Here is a 19,236-nt window from a genome sequence, read left to right on the forward strand (position 1 = left end):
TCACTTGATCAATGAATTCCAACAAAAAACACATACATAAGCAATAGTCAAAAAGTTAAGAACTAACTTAAATAAAGTTTGGCGCAGTAACTTCCATAATTTCAATGAACAACAGATATCCAGGCAATAGTCAAAAGTTAAGAAACCAACTTAAATTATAAAATTTGGAATAGTAACTTGCATAAATTTAATGTGAACAGAGATAGGCAATAGGAGAGTTAAGAAATTAAATCAACTTAAGCATCAAGTTTGGCATTATCACTTTCATAATTTCAGTGAACACCAAAAGTAAGTCTGATAAACTTAATCACAATAAATTAAATAATATTAACACATATAATTTACCTTGACATCAGCATAAGTCATAACAGATAAAACATATAAAATCTTATAACATGTGCAACCACCATCTATGACAAGGAAGAGAAGGTATGAGATAGAAGTTTAATTAATGTTGTATCGCTGCATGATTGTCATTTCAACGAAGATAAAATATCTAGAGTTTTGTTTTCAAGGGAGAGGATGTATCAGTAGTCAATTAGAGTTGTGGTTAATGACTGATTGTAATTTCCCTGGAGAGAAAATAGGAGTGGATAATATAATTAAAGTTGTATTTAATGATCTTTTATTTATTTATTATAAAGTACTTTTACAGTTTTGGATGTAATGTTTATCCGATAATTGAATTTTTAAGGGTAGATATTGTATGAGTCCTTGTAGAAATAGCTTAATTGAATAATATGAATCCTTGCAGGTCTGCAATACCAATTCTAAATTTTACAATTTTATCCAACATAAACTTGTCTCCTTAAAAAGTATTTCAGTTTTTAAAGGGCATAAAAGTCGTCCAATATTTAAAGAATATTTTGATCAACCAACATTTATATTCATGCTTTTAAAATTATATATATATATTGGCTGATTTTCTAGGTATGGTACTGCTAGAAAGCCAAACTCCCCATTATCTATCTAATGCACCCAATGTATCATCAAGTTTAATTTGTTCTGGCGCCTTTTTATTTCAAGAATTAATATAAATATCAGTTCTACAAATTAATGCTGTACGCAACATAAGCAAATAAAGTGGTACAATTCTGCAATAAAAATAATAAAGCTACCTTTAAGACATAAACTTTAAGTTTATAATTAATTCACTACACATAGTCATCTCATTGTACGAGACATGACCTGTTGGTGGAGTAGGTGTGTAATTAGGTAAATACTTCAACAAAAGCATTACGATTTACTTAAAATCTATAAATGCTTTAACATTAAATTACTAATTAAGTAATTTCAAATTTAAAACTTATAAATTATACTGTATCAAACTATCAATCATTAAAATGGTCCAATAACGCCCCACCCCCTAATCCCCATTTTCTTTTTCTTTTTATTCAAATTATGTCCCACAAGTTGCGGCGAAGAAATTCGAACTTTTTGTTGAGGTGCAATGAGGACGTGTTTCCTTTGTCGTTTTGGTATATCATGCAAAGATCAAATCCCTCTTATGGTTCTTTGTTTATTAAATTTAAGATCTCTTCCATTTAGTTTTAATCGTCGTTTAATTTGATAATAAATAAAATTAGTCTAACATTTTTTCTACAAAAGCAAGTTCATGGAGGAACATACATGCTAGTGTCTTGAAATGTTTGAATTACAATCAGATTAAGTATCTGCAATTATGGAATCACATTTCTTCCCACTTGTAGAACTGTGAATCCATTTCAAAAATAAGAAGTGAGCAATAATGGGGGCAAAAAGTTGATAGGTATAAAATTGGCAACACAAAGCAATCAATAATATAGTCAAGTAGCTTTATGAGAACTGCTTGTTATCAAAATTTAACGACCTACACACGTTATAAACAACAAACACAAAAGCATATACTCTTATTATGAAAAGATATTCAAAATAAAGTTATATACCAAAAAAAAAAAAATCAAAATAAAGTTATGTAATCATGCACTGATGCACAAACAAGAAAATTAATGGGATTTGCACTTCTGGTTCAAAAGCAACCACATATTGGTATATCTATAATATATACATGGAGACGGAGCGATTTTAGGTGCTAAATTTGGGAGACGTAAACACTTCGTCTCTCCGTAAAACTAGGTATTTTATGTATATATTTTTTAAAATTAGTATAATATTATGACAAAATACATCAAATGACACTTAAACTATACTCAAAATGTCGAGTTCACACTCAAACTATACATGCGACTTATTACACACCTCAACATAATTTAAGTGGTACTAATATCCCTTATTTGCCCACCTGACAGAGGAGGTGTACTCACCTACCTAAAAATGCGTGAGATGTAAGAAAAAGGGATTAAAATAAAAAAGTTTTACAAGCGTCACTTTTTTATTGAACACTATATAGCAAGATAATCTTAATCTTCTTTTCTAATAAATAATTATTCTTAACAAGAGAAGATTTTTTTTTATTTTTAAGATAAAAGGAATTTTTGTTGGTCCCACTTTCACTTTTAACTTTTCTTCTGGCAGTTCTCTGCCATGGACACTACCTTCACTTCTCCATTTATATATTGTCATCGCCACCTCCATTGCCACGTGGTCCACCCATGTTACCATATAACTACCAGCTTCTATCCCACCTTCCTTAAAGTTGAATTTTTAACATTATCAAAGTTCAAGCATTGAAAACAGTGACTCATACACACATAATTCACCCTTACGTTCATATTCTTGACTAGCCAACTGATGTTTGAATTTTTTTCGTCAAATATTCTTGACTACAAAAGATCTTATATTTTTCATCCATGAAGTCCATAAAGCTTGGCAGTGTAGGTCAAAGAATCGAATTTTGCTTCCATTCTTTGATCTTAAGAGCATTATCTTCTGTTAATAACCGACGTGATCTCCACAAAGTTAATTCAAGCTGCCGGAACCCAAACCCCCATGCGGAATTTCAAGACGAATCCAAGCCAACAAAAATCAGCCTCAATTTCCAACCACAGCTCTGTCAATTCGCCAAAAACAACAGCGATCACCGTAGCGAATTTTGAAGAACCCTTCGCATCTGGTATGATTCGGCCCAAAATTTTCATTGCAGCGGCCGGCGACATCCGATCTGTTTGATGAGAAAAAAATGAATGGATGAAGAAATTAAGTTGTAGAGAAGTGTGATGAGAAAAAAATGAAGTAGAAGACATGGAAAATGGGGCGTGAAGAAGAAAAGGTCTGGGGGAGGGGAACGAAGAAAGGGACGGGGGTGGGGCATGATGATGATGAAGAAGAAGAAGTGTGGGGTGGGAGGAAATGAAGAAGATAGGGGGCGGGTGAGGGTGGGGTTTAAATAATTTAGTGGGTAGAAATTTAATGTAAAAACATATATAACAATAAAAAGAAAAAGGACAAAATGAAAAAACGGTGAAAAAGAGTGGAAAGAAAAAACAAATTAATTAGATCTATGTGGCAGCATGTGTAAAACACCGCCTATCACAAAATTAGTTTTGTGTTTCTAATGGTGTATTAGTACCACTTAATTTATGTTGAGATGTGTAATAGGTCAGCATGTATAGTTTGAGTGTGAACTCCACATTTTGAATATAATTTAAGTGTCATTTGATGTATTTTACCTACTATTATCTGCTGAAACCCATAGTACAGAAATGCTAAATGGTGCATTTAATTGAAGGTTAGAATTATTTACCTAGAGATCAATTCCACGTAATACATTTTTTCCTTTATTTTAAAGAGGTGAACCCATGCTTTAAAAATCTTAGATTCGCGTAGCCACTTCACTTAGCTATACTTATAGATTTACTTAAATTAACTTACAATAACATATTATAAGAAATGAATCACCAGTACTTGAATCTTGCCTACAACTCGTGCATGGAAATTCAGTAGAATTTGTTTCCACTTTTTTTCCCATGCATATGTGATTATTCAACATATTTACACATTTTACTACTAATGCAAAAAAATTAAAATATGCAACATAAAATGGGTAGCCCGGTATATTAAGCCCCCGCTATACGCACACAACCTCGTCTTGCATTTCTGCAAGAGGCTATTTTCGCGGCTGAACTCGTGACCTGCTGATTAGTGATCACATGTCAATAACGTTTACCTTTACACCAAGGCTCCCCTTCAACATAATTACAGAAGATATACAATATATTTATAGAAATTATGATTCAACAGTTATGCCTCTAATCTCAAGATTATCAAGCTCTTTTGGCCTCTTGTAATTCTTCAGCAAAAGAGAGCTGCATACAACACTCACTGAAGAAGCAGCCATTGCAGCTCCTGCTACCCACGGTGGCAACCGAAATCCGGTAGACGGGAAAAGAGCTCCAGCAGCAATTGGGATGCCAAGAAGGTTATAGCCCAATGCCCAAAAGTAGTTCAGACGAATTCTACCGAATGTTTTCCTAGAAAGGTCAATAGCAGTTGCCTCAATAGCTATGTCTGTCCCTGCCCCTATCGCCATTCCAACATCCGCTGCTACAAGCGCTGGCGAGTCGTTAATTCCATCTCCCACCATTGCAACAACTTTTCCCAAACTCTGTTGATCAATAATTAAGATGAATTAAGCACCGACATAACAAAATAAAGAACACTCCTCTTGTTTCATTTTATATGGCGGTGTTTTACTAGACACGATGTTTAAGAACAACAACAATAACAACATACCCAGTGGAATCCCACAATGTGGGGTCTGGGGATGGTAGAGTGTACGCAGACCTTACACATACAAAAGTATCCTTGTAAGAAAGAAAGACAAATAGACTTTTTAGCACATACAAAAGTATTCTTATAACTTATGATCTTAAACATGACATAACATTTCTGTGGCCATAAGAGCATGCCATAAAGGGTTACATGGGAAGTTTAAAGTCAAATAGTTTCCAAAGATAGAGCAGATGGAGTATTAGAAAACTAATCAGCATAATAAAAGAAAATTTTAGTAGAAATCTATATTAACCAATCTGACTGGTACAAAATTTTTAACTCAGGAAAAATTGGGCTGACCAGTTCTTAAGAGCTTAATGTGCTTATCTTTTCATGGCATCAAAATTTTACCTGCAGTTCCTTCACTTTTTCGGCTTTGTCTTCAGGTTTTGCTTCTGCAATAACATCACTAATTCCAACTTCTTTGGCAATGGCATTAGCTGTTCCCCAATTGTCACCCGTTACTAGCTTACTCTCAACTTTCATCGACTTAAGAAGAGAAATGACTTCACGAGCTCCAGGCTTCACCGGATCTGATATAGCAACAACTCCACTCAGTACACCATCAATTGATACAAGAATTCCAGTTTGAGCCAATTCTTCTGCTTCTGCTAGTATTTCGTCTGCATCAACTGGAACGGAAATGCCTTGATCTAACATCAAGCTCTTGTTTCCAACTATTAATTTCTTGTTATGGACAGTAGCCTTCACACCATGGCCAGTTATAGACTCAAAGTCCTGGACTTCAGGCCACCGAGGGTTCTCCTCGTCCTCTCTAAACTTTTTAGCGTATTCGACAACTGCCTTGGCCAAGGGGTGCTCACTATTTAGCTGAAATTTAAGTGCAAGTTATCAGTCTCATGTATTGGCATGGAAAAATGCCGGTGTTCACTTTTTTTAAAAGGGAAAATGTCCAACTTTGCCCCTGGAATCTACGATTTAGAGCAAATTTACCCTCCTATTGAAAAAAGTCTCTTTTTACCCTTGCCGTTACCAAAATGGTTCAAGTTTGCCCTAATGGTAAGAGCATAAAGGGTAAATTTAGACTATTTGTCAGTTCAAGGGCAAATATGGACCATTCACCATGTTCAAAGGCAAATGGAAGCTCAATGAACAGTTTTATAAGTTGCTCTATCAGGGCAATGGAAACATGAATAAGTTAACAAGGGTGATAGAACTAGACAACTAGTAGTGCAAACATTAGCAAATGATACACCACAGAACGGGGGCCGGTAATTGTGGATAATTCCCCTCAAGGAACTCCAAACCAGACTAAAATTTACCTCTGCTGCTGCAACCAATTCGTAAAATTCTCGAAGTACCATAGATTTGAAAAGCTTTGCGCTTACAACAACTGGTTTGCCCATTGTGAGAGTCCCGGTCTTATCAAACACTATGCAGTTCACCTACAGAAACCGATGATTATTTGTTGTCAAGTTAGTTTTTTATGATACGGCATTGCAGGAAGCATAGTTAAGAAATTTCGATGCATACCTTTTGTGCACTTTCCAAAGCCTGGCCACCTTTAATCAGGACACCTCGAGAAGCACCACCTCCCATGCCAACCATGACAGCAGTTGGAGTAGCAAGACCAAGGGCACATGGGCAAGCTATGACCATAACAGATATACCAAATTGAAGGGCGAGCTGAAAGCTATCCAAAGAAGATGGAATCCATGATTTAGGATAGCCATCGTACTTCCCAGCTAAAAACCAAGCGAGCCAAGAGGAAACAGAGAGAATAATAACCTGAAATTGCAAAATGATCACCAACTCTAGAGAGTCATAACATGATAACATACACAAGAAGCCGGTTAATACTCACTAGTGGCACAAAATATTTAGAAATGCGATCAGCAAATTTTTGAACAGGAGCTTTAGCCATTTGTGCTGATTCAACCAGCCTAACAATCTGTGAAAGAGCACTCTCTTATCCAATCCTAGTTGCTCTTACATGCAGAACACCATTCTCGTTCACAGTTCTTCCAATCACCATGTCGCCTTTCCTTTTGGCCACTGGTTGAGATTCTCCAGTTATCATACTCTCATTGACATGACTTTGACCCCAAATGACAAAACCATCACAGGCTACTTTTGTACCAGGAAGGATTTTGATCAGATCGTTCTTTTGTATCAATCGGCTATCAATTTCTTCCTCTTTCACCACATTTCCTTCGTCATCGAACTGTAATAACGTTGCTGTCTCAGGGGTCAAGTTCATGAGTTTAGCAATGGCCTCAGATGTTTTTCCTTTGGCCAAAACTTCAAGATACTTCCCGAGTAAAATGCAAGAAATGAGCATTGAGCTGGTCTCGAAAAAATCAGTAGACTTGAACCTTGGAGAAGTAGCAGCTCTCAACACCGAGTAGACCGAGTAAAAGTAGGCGGCATTTGTTCCCAATGCAATTAAAACATCCATATTCGCAGAACCATGACGTAGTGCTTTGAAAGAACCGGAGTAGAAACGTCGACCAATGATGAATTGCACGGGAGTAGAAAGCACCCACCGCAAAATCTCTCCAATACTAAGCATGTTCACAACTTTAATATCCAATCCGTCCTTCAGACCAGGAATATACATCAAGACTATGGAAGTCAAGAATACAGGAATCGTAAAAACCAAGCTCCAGAGAAAGGATCGACGACAGTATTCGATTTCCTCGTGTCTATGAGATTGTTTCCCATCTCCTTCCGAAAATATCGTTGCCTTGAGCCGTCCAGAACCTGTTGACTCGATTACTTGAATAAACTTTCTAGGTCCTATTGTATCTGATTGATAAGAAACAGATAACTTCTTCAGCTCCGGATCAATATCAACATCTTCAACACCTGGGAGTGCTCTAAGAGAATTTTCGATGATTCTCATGGAATTATCAGTATGTGCTCCATCAACTTTCAGCAATATTTTGCTCCTATCTTCTCCTGTGCTAATTAATATGGCTTCAAATCCGGTATCTTCTATGTCTTCTAAAAGCTGATTGTAAGTTGTTATCCGCGGATCATATTGGATTTCGGCCTCTTCGGTTGCTAATGCAACTCGTGCTTTCTGTACGCCTGGGATTGATTGCAAAGCAGATTCAACAGTTGTGGAGCATGAAGTGCAGGTCATTCCTTTTATACGTATCCGGCACACTTGGGAAGTTTTCTCATTTGTCTCCTCTGTAATCAACTTAGCCTGGAATCCAACATCTTCTATTGTCTCACGGATTGTTTCCTCCTGCACATTTGGGCAAGTATTCTTAGCAACTGCTACAAACCTACTAAAAAAAAGGAATTAGTGATCAACAAATACTGTAGCTAAACAGTAAAATTCGTTGCTAATCCTATTTAGGCAACGGATTAGCGATGGATTATCATAATAATTCTGTTGGTTGGGGGCAATTTAGCGACGGATTAGCGATGAAGTTCTTAGCAAATTTCATTTTTTTTTAGTGATCAAAAGCTTAAGCGTAGCTAATTTCATCAAGAAGAAGAAGTAAATCTGATCAAGGTTTTTTCAGTATTAAGCTGGAACTTGATATTAATGAACTGCATTGCTAAAGAAGTCTTTCTGCTGCATAATGCAGGATATTATATACTCCTATTATGTAAATGCAGCTTTATCACTGTACTAAGCATATTCTTTTTGACCAATATCATTAGTTTCAAAAACGAACTGAAATAGATAAATCTAATCCCAAATGACGCTATAGAAAAAAAATCCCAAGTAAAGCTCATATTCAACCATGCTAAATTGCAAAAGGCATCCATAAAGCAGCTCCAAGTCCCAAGTGATAAGAGGGGTTGAGCAAAGTTTTTGGAGCTCAAAAAGTTTGAGACAATTCACAATGACAAATACGAATGTTCAGACATTAAGGAAATTGCAATGTTGGTGAACAATTCGATGTAGATTCATTTGCTGAAACTCAGGGTGAAATAGACTAGATAACTGATTTCCACTTCATCTGATGCAACTAACATTCGGCCAAAAGTAAAACTTAAGGGAAGAGCAAAAGGGATTAAAAACTGGAATTTAACAAGTTTGCTTAGAACATACATAACATATTCAATGGAGTAACTCACTTCTATATAAACAACCAAGTTGCTTAGGGCAGACATAATATATTCAATGCAGTGGCTTACTTCTATAAAAATCATAAATAAAATACAAAGGAAAGCTTGAAACTCTACCTACTAAATCTATATGATCAGCAGAATCCAGCAAAACTTAGGGTTCGTTTGGACATGAATTTTTTTCCCTTTAATTCAAAACAATGTTTGGTTACACATTAGAATGATGTTTTGGTCAGTTTTTGAATGATTTTCAAATTTGAAGACCAGTTTTTCAAGTGATTTTTTTCCTACTCAAAACATTCAACCCTTTTTAAATTGAAATAAATATCCAAACACAACTTCAACTTTCAAATAGTACCATTTTTCAACTTCAAATACTATTTCTCTTTTCAAATAACAGTCAATTCATGTTCAATTGCCTACTTGAAAGACAGAAACAATTTTATATGTCCTTTCACCAATAAATTAAGAAAAAACCCGAGAAATTCTCGCAGAAATAAGCAATTGGAGTTAAAACAAAAACAATTTGGACTCACAATGACATAGTTGAGAAAGATAACCAGAGGGGTTTATGAACCCAGTATTTTTGACGCAGAGTAAAAGTTTGTGGGTAAGAATTCACTAAAACTGCAATAAATAGTAGGTATTAACCATAATTTTAAAAATCATAGGTTCAACGTATGAACCTTAAAGAATCTTAAACCTGGATAACCCCTTGTAGAATTTCTACCTAGTTAGCCTAGATCATTAGCAGAATCCACCAAAACTCCCATAAAAGATCATTTTTTTACGTTCTTTCACCAATTAAAAATCCCTTACAAAAAGAATTGTGAAGGAAAATTGGACTCACATTGACAAAACTGGGGTGAAAAATAACTCGAACTCTATTATTCAAGAATCTTAAACCTCAATAACCCCTTATAGAATTTCTACATAATAAGCCTATATCATTACCAAAATACTCTAAAACTTCCATAAAGATAAAAACTTTTACGTTCTTTCACCAATTAGCCGAGGGTCTATCGGAAACAACCTCTCTACCCCCACGAAGATAGACCAATTAGCCGAGGGTCTATCGGAAACAACCTCTCTACCCCCACGAAGGTAGGGGTAAGGTCTGCGCATTACGCTCCCCTGACCCCACTTGTGGGATTACACTGGCATGTTGTCGTTCTTTCACCAATTAAACTTGAGCTTTATTATTCAATAATCTTAAACATCAATAACCCCTTTTAGAATCTCTACCTAATAAGCCGATATCATTAGCAGGAATCCACCGCACGGTTTTCCCAAAAGGTCTCACATCATTAAGATTAAGAGTATCCAACACGTTATAAGTAGCTCCTTCTTCTTTTCAGCTACCAGTGTGGTATTTTTTCGCACACTAAGCACTTTCACCAATGAAACTTGAGCTTTATTATTCAAGAATCTTAAACATCAATAACCCCTTTTACAATTTCTACATCATTACCAGAATCCACTAAAAACTTCCAAAGATCAATTTTTTACCTTCTTTCACCAATTAAAAATCCCTAAAACAATAATTAAAAGGAAAAATTGAACTTACATTGACAAAAGTGGGGTAAAAAATAACTTGAGTTCTATTATTCAAAACATCAACAACAGCTTCTTTAATTCCAGGTAATCTTTTTATTGCCTTCTCTACAGATCCAGCACATGCAGGACAACTCATACCATTAACTGAACAAATTGCTTTTTTCTCTTCATTAGATGATATTAAAACACCCTTTGGGTATTTGGGCATTGATGGATAATGTGGTTTTGGTGAAAAATCTTCATAATTGGTTTCATTTCTTAGGCATGCAAATGAAAGAAACTTAGCAGTTGCCATGTTTTTCTTTCTGTGTTTGATTCTTTAATTGTTTTTTTTTTTTTATGCAAAACAGAGTTTGGTGTTATTAAGAAAAAGAAATGTGTATGTAATGTGAATGATGTGGGATCAAGATAGGTATTTAATGTCAAATATTTAATCAACCGACTATGGTTAAGAATAGATTATAGTAATATTTTCTTAAAACAATACTGACAGATTTTTTAGCTATAGTTTAAGAGGTCATAGCAAGTTATTATTTATATTTAATACTTCATCCGCCTCAATTTATCTGTAATGAATAGAGAATAGTTATCTCAAATTATTTGTCATTTTAGAAATTTGATGCAATTTTTTTCTTATTTTATTCTTGTTAGTAATTATTCTTGAAGACTATAAACACTCCACTAGAATAAATATTTAATGAAGATCAATTATATCTTAAAATATAAATGAGGGTGTTTTTCTTAATTAATGTTTTCTTAAGGGCGTGTAAAAGAGTAACACGACAGATAATTTGGGTCGGAGGGTGTACAAATGCACATTCTTTCCAACATTGTTTAAGGCAAGATTATATTCTCGATTAAAATTAAACAAACTTATTTTTATTTTTTTCAAATTCAATTTTAGCTTTGCCTCCAAGTTAAGCGGCTTAATATGAGCCCATTTCCGTTGCTTTCGCGGGGAATTTGGATTTGAGCACTGAGTTTTCAATACACATAACTTTTTACTCTCACATTAGTTTAATTCAACCACGTCTCCTAATATATATTCAAATCATATTAAAAAAGTCTACGGTTTGTTGAAGTTATTTTGTTGTTATGTGAAAAATGAGGCAGAAATCAAAATGAATTTAGAATTAAATAGCACCACAAATCCACAACTGTAATTTTTAGAAAAGTAGGTGGATTAGTTGAGAGAGACTTTTTTTCACATCTATTGGAGTAATACAAAAATCTTGCTTTGAAGACTTTTCCTTCTTATAATGGTGGCATTCGATAGCTTATATGCATTTCGACTATTCCTCTTTTTTTTCTCTACTTATATGCGTAAATATTTGTTGGTTGTCGATCATATGTCCTTTATTGATATTAAAAGAGAGTGAATGCATTAGTCGCAATAGCAGTTGATGCCAGGGGGAGCTAGAGGTCTATTTACGAGTTCAACATAATTTAATAGTTAGCCGAAACTTAGTATCTCTGTTGAAAATCCATTTAATATGCAAATGATTTATCCATTTGAAACTAAAGTTTTCTCATCATGCATCAAAATGAATGTCGATGGGATGAGCACTTTCAGTTCGACTAGAATCAGCTATAGCTAAACGGAAATAAAAAAGTCACTTTAGTGACTTTATCTATTGTTCAAAGTTGAAGGCGAGCTTAATTTTTAAAGTAAAGTTGGGAATGAAAATGATTTTCACCCTTTAATTATATTCAAAATGTCAACCAACAATATTCTAGATTTTTCAGGCAAAAATAATAGTAATAAATAATAAGCCGAATATGAACCTGGATACGTAGTGAAAGGCAAATAATAATGAAGAACATTATGAAAAAGATACGAGAAACAGGTGAAATGAATCTAGTCTATAAGGTAGGTTATATGCAAGGATTTAAGTTGAGGAAGATGAATAAGTATAAATTCCCTTTCATGTTCATTTGTTGAAATGACCTCCACATTTAAAAATATGAACTTGGACACATGGTGAAGGCAAATAAAGAAGAATATTCAATTAGTGTTGGTTGTATTTAGAGAGGACCAGAACTAAAACGAAGTCTAGTGCTATGTTACTACGTACTACTTACTACAGTTATATTTAAACATACAAAAGGAGGAATTGTCATTCAAATGTTGTCTTAAAACTCGACAAATCTCTTACATATTGCTATCTAATAAACTAATATATTAGACACTTCAACAAGAAGCACCAGTGGTCTAGTGGTAGAATAGTACCCTGCCACGTACACTCTTTCTGATATTCAGATGAAAAAATGTGTATTTGAGCTCTCCTTTTTTGTTTCTGTTTCTTTTTGTTCTTTTTATACATTGGCAAAAGTCGAATTTAAACCTCTAAATGTCTGAATGTCATATACTAATATTATAAACTTCTCAAGTGCCAAAATGGTGCAAAGTGATTACAAAACTGTGTATTCCCGAGCGATATTTCTATGACAGACTAGATGTTGGTTGCCCGTGCACGCACGGGCCCAATACTTACCAATATGTATAGTAGAAAAACTGTGTTCTAATGCAGATTTAAAACTTATTTACTGGGTAGTGGTAGCATATTGTTTAAACTGTTCACACATTATTTATATATTGACAGAGGAAGTATTGTCTAGCTGAAGCATATTGTTTAAACTGTTGCTATATACACATTCACGATTGCACTGTTTATGCATGTATGCACATTATTTACATATTGACTGAAGCTGGTATTAGCAAGAGGCAAAATAGTAACGCAGCCGGCTACTATGGCATTGGCAGTCATCTTGTTCTTCGCAGTTACTGTTGTAGCTGTGTGACGCCGCTTGTTAAAGTAGAAGTATTTAAATGGTGGATGTAGAGAGTGTAGTAGCAGTAGATTGGGTTAGTTGTATCACATAACCTTTCAAAGTAAGGTGGCGCGTCTCTATTCTTGTTTTTCTGTAATCCAGCTTTTCAAAAAGACAGTGTAGTGTGGCAAAAAGATAGCAGCTTGAGGTTCACTTTTCTTCAACTTCCTGGAAAAAAATGAGAGGATAAGAATCTTGCAAGAAGATGGTAGTAACAAAAGGTAGAAACTGGGTGATAAGTCACATGACATCTGTAAGGAAAGAAAGCATCAATACTTTTATAAACCACAAATAGAATCATCTACTATACTAAAATCAATGTGCTTTGACTTTGGCAGTGAAGCAGTATAGAAGTACCGCTATTGGCTTAGCTACTTCTACTACGACTTTGTTTTTCAAAAGAATGGTAATTTGCAGTGGATTGTGAAAGGTATTTCAGCAAAAAGGAAAAAATAAGGGAACAAATGGCATGCTTTTCTTGGAAATGTTTTTACAGGCAGGCCCTATTAGTACAAAATTGCTGGCGTTGAAGTTCCTTGAAACATCTATTTTACTTTTCACATCAAGTGATTCTGAAAAATCTGTAACACAAGGTAATCTTTTACAGGACTTCAAGGATGAGAAGCCTATGAGTACAGGAGATTTTCATGATTCACTATTATATATAGTAGCTTATCAGAAAAGAATCACTATGAGAATTTTATATTCCTCAAAATCTGAAATTCTAAGGGTTTCTTATTTGGATGAATTGTAAGAGTTCATTTCTAGAACTACAAAGTTATTTGAACTCGAGTTACAGTGGAAGCCCCAGCAAATATGTGACTTAGCAGCCAACAGATTAAGAAGTAAACTCTCAGTAGTAAATTCAAACTTTCAGAATGCATCACCAGAACTGGACGTCAGTTACACATCAATTATCAAGTCCACATAGAAAGCACATAGTATGAGATTTTCAGTTAATTTTTAGTAACCAAATGTAGCAGTAAATTTGATGAATACTCATTGCACTTTTTCTTACTAAAAAACAACTTCACACTTTGAGTTGTAAAAGGCTAGCAGGTGCCGCTAGATATAGTGTTTAAACCACACGTCTAAACCAACTGAGGAAAAAGTATTAATTATTTTTTTATAAAATTCCTTGACTAATAAGTGATTCAACAAATTTTTAAAAAGTCATTCGAAAAGTTTTGAGGAGAGATAAAGGATCTTCTAATAAAATAGCCTATTAAATGACTTTCTTGTTAATGGATATACTAAAGCCTTAAAAAACACTTAGAGGGACAGGAAGGAGTAATAAAAAAAAGAAAGGAAAAGGCTCAAATATGTCATCGAATTATTGGAAATGACTCATTTATGTCACTCATTAATATTTTGGCACATTTATGCCATCGCCGTTACAAAATGACTCATTTATGCCATCGCCATTACAAAATGGCTCATCCATGCCATTTTTCCATGTATGTGTCGGATTTTTTAATTAATTTGAGATTAAAAATTGGGTTGGTTTAATTAAAAACTTTGACCTCTAACTGGAGGTCACATGTCATATACCTTAAGAGGCTTAAAATTCAAGTACCTTTCATATACCATAGTCGTAAATCATATGTTTATCACAGAATCAACTCTTTTTCTAGTAGCACGTGCAGCCTCTTAAACCCTACAACATTCTGATTTTACTTGAAAAATAATATAAAGCACACTCAAGCTGCCTAGTGAAGAATAAGAGGGGAGCAAAAGGTTAATAGTTAGGCTGCTAATATCCTAGAAATCTAGGAATATGCTACTTCTTTCATGGAAGACACAAATTCACATGTGCAGTTACATATCTCTTAACAACTACCAGTTTAAATTAATCCTACATTATGACTCAAAGATAATATTAGAGCCTATCCGAGTATAAAAAGCTTTATGCCGTTTCATGATATCAAGTACCAAATATGGTTAATTCCCATCAGCAAAAGGTATTAAGTCACCCACTTCAAAGTTAGTCTTCGAAGATTAAAAAACAAAGGAACCGACACAAAGAAAAAAGGAGGAAATTTCGCATCGCACCTTTGCATGTTGCCAGGACCCAAGCAAAGTATGAAACTATTGTTCACTATCCACAAAGTCCGCATGGTTACTGGCCGAACTATAGATTCTGAGAACGCAGGATGACGTTAAAAGAGGCATCATCAAGCAAGTTCCACATAACAGCTTTTTAATCTGCCTGATAATAACAAAATAAGGTTAACAATGCACATCATTTAACAACTTAATTTTTATTTTTTTAAAATGTTTCTCTATAAGATAACCTTCAACTTTCTTATTCCCCTCCTGATTTTGTAATAATGCAACTTTAACATAGATTAAATTTCTTTTGATAAGAAACATCTATTCCTTGTAGTTCTTTAGAGGGAAAAAATGCAGTAATACATAATAGAGTTAATATACATAATAAAACTCAATATAATCGGACAACTAAGAACTAAAGATTAAGTACCACTTCAAGACCCAAAAAAACTAAAATAACAAAATATTTAAGAAATTGTCTGATCCTGATTATTTGTGTTGCCCTTTAATGTTATTTCTACCTAAAAAGAAGTCATATTTGGTTGAGACTAAAGATCTAAGAAGTATGTAGCAAAATCATATCATATGAGTGAGACATGTCAAATCACAAGGGATGTGAGTGTTATAAATTACGAAATATCTTTTTTTGAAGTCTTAATTACTCACACTGAATGCGCCTCGTTGAACACTTAACATTTAACAGTGGAAACCAAATGCTTGTTTATGCAGTGGTGGCGCATTTGAGAGACGTCAAAGAACTTTATCAAGCATTGGTATCTAACATATGTATACAGAGTGATTTTTTAATGCCAAACCACTATTAGCATAATTTAAAATTATTAAACACTCAAACAATTTATACCGTTATTACCATAATTGACAACAATTTCCTCAACGGTGATATTAGAATCCATTAGTTGTTCGCTGTTATGAGTGTCGACCAATAGTGCTTGTTCTCTGATATTATAACCATCAATAAAACTTATTGTGAACATAGCTTTTTTTCTTTTGCAAATGTAAGCATGTAATTACTTTTGTAAACCACACATACCCAATTTATTTTACCCGCGCCTACCAATTCACTTTTTTACTACTACTCATGGTGTAATTGAAAGGTTCCCATCGCTTTACAACTACGAAATTTACTAAACAATGCAAATCACATAGTATATCTATATTTGAAAACATAAATATGATATTTGAAGTAAACGTCGAATCACAACTGAGATTTCAATAGCGAGAGAAACTAAACCGTAAATATAAGAGATGACTATATTCGAAAACATATGAGAATAAGAATGTTTCAGAAAAATCAACAATTGTTACCTTGCCCAAAATTGAAACTTTCACATAGGATGAGTATTTCATTGCCCACAAAATCTAGCTTGCTCCGGATGCCACAAGCATGAGTAATCCGTGGAGGATAAATCAAGTTTTTATTTCTCTTGAAATAAGAGTTACTGAGGGAATAAAAGAAAAATTGCACGTACTTGCAACTATAAGTAAATTGAAGGCAACGACTCATCTATAAAAATCAGAAACAGCAAAAAACATAAACAATCCCTTGTAAAAATTGCAACATAAAACACCCGGCATAACACTATATCAAAATGTGAAAAACTGAAGAGAACATGTCTCCTAGACCATGCTTCTATACAGTAGAAAAGAAATATATCAGCACTCGAATAGCAATATTCACTTGCAGAGGCGGATTAGGATTTGAAGGTGCCGGATGCCATAATTTTCTTCAATGTATATCTTGTTAGGAACGTGTTGGGTCGGGTCCATCTCTTTTTAGTTTATTTAGGTTAACTCAATAGAGCTTTTTTTATTTGCAAATATGAAAATTACATCTCAAAAATCAAGAAACGAACATAATTAACATCTTAAATAAGGAATCACACCCATTAACAACAAGGTAAAATCAACATTTTCACCAAGGGACTTGCATCTTTTATGTATATTAAAAATGAACTTGCACAAGTAAAATAACATCTTCAAGAAGAGAATTATACCAATCAAAATACGAAAAATAATAGAAAAACTCTTCAATAGGTAATTACACCCATAAGTAAATGTATAATTAGATAAACTACAAGTTCTCAAAAATAAATCATAAAGTTCATGTTTTTTCTAAGCAATGCTTATAAAATTTCCATCACAATTTAAGTAGTAGAGTGATTTAAATTGAATTTAACAATTATAGAATAGCACAATTTTTTATAATACACTCCCTCCATCCATTTTTATTTGTCCACTATACTAAAAATATATGTCCACTTTTACTTGTAAGTTGTATAGTTTGAAAAATCAAGACATAATTTACCATTTTATACCTATTTTACCCATATTATTAGGTGCTCCAATTCATTTCTCATTTTGTGTGTCCCAAGACAATTATAGACAAGTAAACATGGACGGAGGGAGTAATAAACAAAAGAAATTATAAAAAATAAAAATAATTTGAATTTTGATCTCAATCCAAAACTCCCATTGAGACCCAAGTTTTTCGATTTAAATACTCACAGATTTGAGATTAAGAAAAATGTTTAATTTAAGGGATTTTGAAGTTTCTATTTGTATGTTCTCGCTAGAGACCACAGATAAAATAATAGAATAGAAGAAAGACAATATAAATAATAAAAAGATAAATAGGAAATTCGGAGAGCCGAAAAGGGAATTATTGGTACAAAAGAACTAAAAAGCACAAAGAAAAACGCGAGTCGGAAATATTTAAGATAGATTCAAACTTGTATCTACCAGCCATGACTCCTTTATCTAATTTGCAACTGGGGTGGTAGGATCAAATATTTAACCTAGTTTAAGCAAATTGCAACATAAGTATATAAAAATTTATCAATTTAGAGGGTGTCATGCGTCCCTCACCCTAAAGGGTGGATCCGACAGATCCACTTGGATCTTAAACCTTACTATTTGTTAACAATGTGAATTAAATTAGTATTCGCACTTCACAACAACAGTTTAGTTTGCAAAGAATTTACGAGAAAAATTATTCTAGTACTACACTCGCTTAAGCATTCTTGACATCAAATATCGAGCAACTCTACTGCGTTACTCCAAAATGGTCAATGAATGAATCATACTTAACCACATAATCCACATTCATTTGTAAAGAATATAAAGTGCACATGATTAAATACTGGTAGCATAAATACAGCTTTCAAAAACAGTGGTAGAATAGTACCCTGCCACGGTACAGACCCGGGTTCGATTCCCGGCTGGTGCAGAAACCTGAGAGCCAATGATGATGCCTTTATATGACACAGATTGTACTCGTCTGATATTGAGATGAAAGATTGTGCAGCTGAGCTCTCGTTTTTTCTTTTCTCACTTCGTTTAGTTTTTCCAATTTGTGTTTTTATATACTTGCTAACACTATCTGTTGATGGACTTTCTCAATTGCCAAAATGGTGCAAAGTTATCATAAAACAGTTTATTCTCAAGGGACAGTTCAACCACTAAGATATCACAGTTTAAATAGCAGTGTCTACTAGGATCTTCTCTATTCATTGTTAACAAGGTAATTTACTTGCACATCACAAGAACAGTTTTGTTTCCATAGCTTCCTCTTTTAACTTCTTAGATTTCACTGATATTTAATTATCAATTGCATTCATATTGAAGTTTTATATAGCCAAAAAAGGTAGTAAGATGAGTTATTCGGTACATATGATGGTGAAAAGTAACATGTATTCGGTGAAATAGTCGAAACGCATACAAGTTGGTCCAAACATCATCGTTTATTGAAAAGGAAAAAAATGGATACAGAAGAGGGTGGGGAAATAAATTTGGGTTAATACTTACCGGCACCGTGTGTTTACACCAAGTTAAACAATATGACATAAATTTGTGACCAATTATAACATCTGCATCAATTTTCCCCGTCCATGATCGTGAGCGTATATCTCAAGTTTTTAGAATTTCAGACTCGCGTGTTTGAAGTTAATTTTGAAGCGGTTAATATTGGGGGGAAAAATTGAACTTTGATTATGCCTTATAGGGGGCGGATTC

The 19,236-nt window shown here is 34.0% G+C and overlaps 1 pseudogene; it reads right to left on the bottom strand.

Annotated features, from left to right (window-relative positions):
• Positions 1-3,843: 3,843 nt before the first annotated feature.
• LOC132634925 (probable copper-transporting ATPase HMA5) lies at positions 3,844-10,968 on the bottom strand (annotated as a pseudogene).
• Between the last annotated feature and the right edge of the window lie 8,268 nt (positions 10,969-19,236).

The sequence above is a fragment of the Lycium barbarum genome, chromosome 4, assembly GCF_019175385.1.
Source record: "Lycium barbarum isolate Lr01 chromosome 4, ASM1917538v2, whole genome shotgun sequence".
Classification (NCBI taxonomy): Eukaryota; Viridiplantae; Streptophyta; class Magnoliopsida; order Solanales; family Solanaceae; genus Lycium; species Lycium barbarum.